Raw genomic sequence first — 5,457 nt, 5'->3', positions numbered from 1 at the left:
TAATTCCTCCTTTCCACCCCCTAGTCACAACTTTAGAAATTACTGTGGAAAATTAACCTTTAAAAAAAAGTAAATAAATAAAGTAAAATAATATAGTAAATAAACCTCAACAGCACCTCTCCTTTTCTCTTCTCTTTGAAAGTGTCAAGAAATGTCATGCCATTATAGACCAAACTCTACTGCGGGCAGTGGAGGCCAGAGAAGTCACCAAAACAGCAATGCAGAGATTTAAGATATTCTCGGGCAAAGTGATTACTTCTTTCCTTTCAGGTCTTCTTTTATCTTCCAGAAGACCAGTTCCATGCAGGAGGTTGCATTTCAGGTTCCTAACAGAGTTAGTATTGATTCAATAGAATCTAAATTGAACAAGAGATTCTACACGGCTCTCCTTTACAAGAAAACAACCCCACAAATACCCAACACCCCTTCGCCCAAAATAATAAAATGGGAAGATTTAGCCTACCAATACTTATTATTCATCTGTATCAGTTAACACAGAAACAAATAGACCAATGAAACAATGAATAGACCAGTGAAAATATAAAACCCAATAAGATGGATACTTGATATATGATGTGCTTGAACCAGCTTCTACTAGCTCCCAAGAGCACATTTTTAAATTACTAGAAGCTTAAAAGTGACATTCCACAGGGCCTATTACATCGATTCAATACAAAGCGAATAGCTGATTTCTTATCTGAAATCTTTATTTTTATCATTCAATAATTTTTGAGAAGGCAGAAGGCTTACTTCACATTTGCTTTATTTCAAATAACACATAATTAATGGATTAAAGAATGAGTGAATATATTAACTGCCTTTACACTTATAGGCCTTAGAAATAATTTTTGCCTTTTTGAAACGTATTTGCTTGGATATGGCTCTCAAGTAGTTTCACCACATAAAGCTTTGCCTTAAAACATCAGCCTGGGGGCGCCTGGGTGGCGCAGTCGGTTAAGCGTCCGACTTCAGCCAGGTCACGATCTCGCGGTCCGTGAGTTCGAGCCCCGCGTCGGGCTCTGGGCTGATGGCTCGGAGCCTGGAGCCTGTTTCTGATTCTGTGTCTCCCTCTCTCTCTGCTCCTCCCCCGTTCATGCTCTGTCTCTCTCTGTCCCAAAAATAAATAAACGTTGAAAAAAAAAATTTAAAAAAAAAAATAAATAAAAAAAAATAAAAAAAAAAACATCAGCCTGAAGCAAATTTTTAAAAGTATCTGGGTAAAGGTGTGTGAGGTGAGACTGGATAACTATGAAATACAGTAACTTTACTTTCTGCTTACATTCTCTGCTCAATCTGTCATTGCCTATTAAGCATAATGAGTTATGGGGGCACCCTAAATGCTTCAGTCAGTGGTTGGGGGAGAGGGACGGGAGGTGTAATGGCTTACACCTATTTGGGGCAAGAGATCTGCTTGTAGCTCAAACCTCAATTACAAATACTTTTTTTTGTGTGTTTCAAAACTTCTTCCAACCCCTAAGGATAGCAAGGAGCATAGAACAAAGAGTGATGGAATACACTCAAGACAAAGATAGGTCGTAAACTGCAGCTTCCTGCAAACAGAGAGAAAAGTCTTTTGGGAACTTACTGATAGCAGGCATTTTTTAAGAGAGAAAAAGAACTCCTTAGCAATACAGTTGAGAGAGTTTGTACTTAAAAAAAGAAATTTGCACAAGTGTATAAATAAAGAGTGAGTTACATCCCTAATATAAACATGTACATCCCAGTATGGCTCTAAAGAGCAGCAGGTGCTGTTATAGCTCGAGGAACCATGGAATCCAAGCTACCCCAGGGTAGAGACTATATCCCCTAGACTCCCCAGTGAGAAGGAAATGGGAAGTTTGTGACAAAACCACTGCCATTCATCTGAGTTTCACTGTTAGGTTAATAATTTAGTGAAATATACAGCTTTTTTCATAATATGAATGGGTTCAGCTATTCTCAATTAATTCTTTATAAAGTCTAGAGTAAGCAAAATCCCTTGCCATAGGTCAAGACTCTTAAATGGACTCACATGCATAAACTTGCAGGGGATCTTTGAATCAAGACTAAAGATCTATGCAAAATTGCATGTAAGTATGTGAATTTTCCTTGGTAAAGGGCCCATCATTTTCTTTAGATCCTCAAAGAGACTTGCAACCCTAAAAAGGTAAAGAACCTGTATTTTGAATAAAAATCAGAACTGGTTATACCTCATTCATCTAATCAAGATTCTGGTGTTCAGAACAAGAAAACTGGGTAAGCAGCCCACATATAAAAATATGCATTTACAGACTATTTTCTGTCTGAGTTTCCTACATGTTATAGTATTTTCATGGAGAAGAAAATACATAACAGAGGCAGCATAAACATTTTCCTCCAAAATAGTTAGCTCAAAAAGTGTCCAACAATTTTAAATCTTTTCTTTGCAAACATTTCCATCCATTTCTTGTTCAAAAGCAAAATCACTTGGTCTGCATGTTCAGGTTCCATCTGTAAATATAGGTCTGAGAAGAAACTAGCCAGAAGAGAAGGAAGCAGGAGGGACAAGGCACATTAAGTGACTTGTGGGTCTACTGCCTTTTTCATTTAGGTTCTGGGCACCAACCCCAGTGTTCATTTTCAAAGCTACACAAGCATCATGACCACCACATGCTCAGATGTGATGCTGGAGCCTGTGAGTTTGAACAGTGCAAGAGGCAAAAGAACATCCGAGAGTCCTCGCTGAAAACAAGAGAATCTCACATAAAGCTCTTCAAATCTTAGCACTAACATTTTTCCTATTCCATACTTGGGGGAAATACTAAGATCCAGAAATATTTGGCACAATATATAAGGAAGGAGGATGTGCATGTGTGTATGCAAAGGACAGGTGACAAGGGAGGGGAGCAAGAAGGAGAAAGCTACCAAAAAGCTTCAGTGTGCTAGTGGAAATAGAGTCTCTTTTATCAAGTAACAAACAGTCCCTACCCCTGTGAGAATGTAAGGTAATATTATTTGGCCAACGTCATGAATAGAAATCTATTCATTATATATCGTTTATTTAGGATGATCCATTTCAATATATGCCTTTATGGCCTCCAAGTGAGGCATCTGATATATACTGTGCACAAAGTAAGATCCTTTAGAACAGTTATGCACAGTATATGCACTATTAAATTTATACATTGGATCTCAGCAAGTGATTGATAGGAGAAAAAAAAGGTTGGACGAGGCATGTTGGGTGAAGAGACCAGGTTTCTTTAACACACAGTAGATACACATCTGGTTTGACTAGCAACTGCAGCCTATGCAACATTGGCAGTGGTGCTGCTGAGGTGATGGAGCTATTTACATTAACTACTTTAGGACAACACAAGACAGGTATCATCGAACATTAGGATACAGCTGGAGGGATGTGTGAACCATTCCTGTTTGTAACTTTAGGAAATGGATGTTGATCCTAGGTCATTTTAATATTAGTACTTGAGGAGCAGGTCAAATAATAAGGCAATAAACACAACCTCCAACTAAAATCCTGTTGCAGTCTAGACAGTGAAATGGTACAACATTAGCAAACTTTAGAACTGGGGCACCTGGGTGGCTCACTTGGTTAAGCCTCTGACTCTTGATTTCAGCTCAGGTCATGATATCATGGTTCCTGAGTTGCAGTCCCACACTGGGCTCTGTGCTGGCAGAGCCTACTTGGAATTCTCACTCTCCCTCTCTCTCTGCCCCTCACCCACTCATTTGTTTCCTTGCTCTCTCTCTCAAAATAAATGAATAAACATTAAAAAAATAAATAAAACGTTAGAACTGCAGCTTTTGTTGGATCCCCCACAGCGTATCTGCTCTCTCCTTCAAATGGACATAGAGACCCTCAGTCATGGTGGAAATTGAATGCACCCGCCTAAGATGCTTCATTATATTTTCTGCCAAATCTGCCACAGTCCAGTGGCCCAGGAGGTGCAGCCTTTCAGCTTGATCACCTCATAGGCACAGTCAACCATTTGTTTGTGAACCTCTTTCTGCGGTTCCTTATCTGCATCAGTGCCTAAGTCAGGTGCAGATTCTTCAGAGAGACCGGCAACCTTTACTCCCTACAGGCACCCCTGAGTCTCCGTGCTCCCCTAGGGCCCACCCATGACAATTAATGGGTGAACTCCCAGCCTTTTCCCCATAGGTAGCAGAACCAGGCTGAATCCAGATTGCAACCACTTCCTATAACGTAGTTTTAGGGGAAGCCACTTATCTTCCAAGCCATAGAGGTCAAGATATCCACTGGATTGGAAATAACAAGCAACCTGCACTTTGGACTGTATTTTATAGTATAAGGAATGATGAATTTACAGATGTTCACATTAGGATGGACCACTTTAAGATGGCTTTCTCCCTCTTGCTGATGTGCCCCAGCTGTGATAATAACGAGCTTGGAGTTTTCGCTCATGTTACACCCTTTGCCTGTGACAATTTTTGGTGTTCATCCATCTATGGAACTGGTATCGTGGATCCAGTGATGAATAAGATGCAGGGGGTCCCTGCCTTTGGCAGGTAAGTCACATTAAGCTTAGGGAGTGTTGGGGCACCTGAGGTCAAAAGACAATAATAAACTAAATGTAATGGAAAATTTTATGTGTCAATGTAGGTGGGCCACAGTGCCCAGATATTTGGTCAAACATTATTCTAGATGTTTCTGAGAGTGATTCGGATGAAATTTCCATTTAAATTGGTGGATTTTGAATAAAGTAGACTGTCCACCATAATGGGTGTGCCTCATGCACTCATTTCAAGGCCTGACCTTCAGAACAAAAGACTTACCTCCTCTAAGCAAGAGAAGAACTCTGTGGCATATGGAAATTTTGAACTGCGGCATAGGCTCTTCTCTGGGTCCCAACCTACCAGCCCACCCTGTAGATTTTGGATTTGCCAACCTCTAATATTACATGAGCCAATTCCTTAGAAGAATCTCATATTAAATATATATATACACGGATGTGCGCGCACACACACACACACACACACACACACACACCCTATTGATTCTGTTTCTCTGAAGAACCCTGACTAGTATAATAAACTAAACCAAAAAAAATAAAGCAGGTATTCAGTTGTGCTTCTGATGTTATGAGGAAGACTTTACAGACTTTCAATTAAATCTTCTAGAAGGAGCCAGCTTGTTGGGGTCCAGCAGGGAGACTGCCAAAAAGCAACTTTCTGCTAAAGGTGCTGAAACAGTAACAGTAGATGATCCACCTGCCAAGGAACTGATGAGTTATTTCAGGAGGATGGGGCATTTCTTAGGGGAACTACCCCTCCAGCTCTAGCAGATAGCCTCGAAAACACGGAATTTATCTACCATGGATTGTTTTATTATTTTTAAAAAGATTATATATTTCATTAGAGAGAGAATAATAGTCTTCCAAATTTGGAAGCCTAGAAATTGTGGAAGCCCAGAAATTCTGAGAAAGAGGGTTCCAGCTAGAAATTCAGCGAACTAGCGGG

At 40.0% G+C, this 5,457-nt stretch overlaps 1 pseudogene; it reads right to left on the bottom strand.

The window, feature by feature from the left end:
- Window positions 1-3,765: 3,765 nt before the first annotated feature.
- LOC124529134 (L-lactate dehydrogenase A chain-like) lies at window positions 3,766-4,435 on the bottom strand (annotated as a pseudogene).
- Between the last annotated feature and the right edge of the window lie 1,022 nt (window positions 4,436-5,457).

Source organism: Lynx rufus, unplaced genomic scaffold, assembly GCF_022079265.1.
Source record: "Lynx rufus isolate CCGP_SWC_20201006 ecotype Redwood Valley unplaced genomic scaffold, mLynRuf1.p SCAF_6, whole genome shotgun sequence".
Lineage (NCBI taxonomy): Eukaryota > Metazoa > Chordata > Mammalia > Carnivora > Felidae > Lynx > Lynx rufus.
This window is presented reverse-complemented; position numbering and strand designations above follow the sequence as displayed.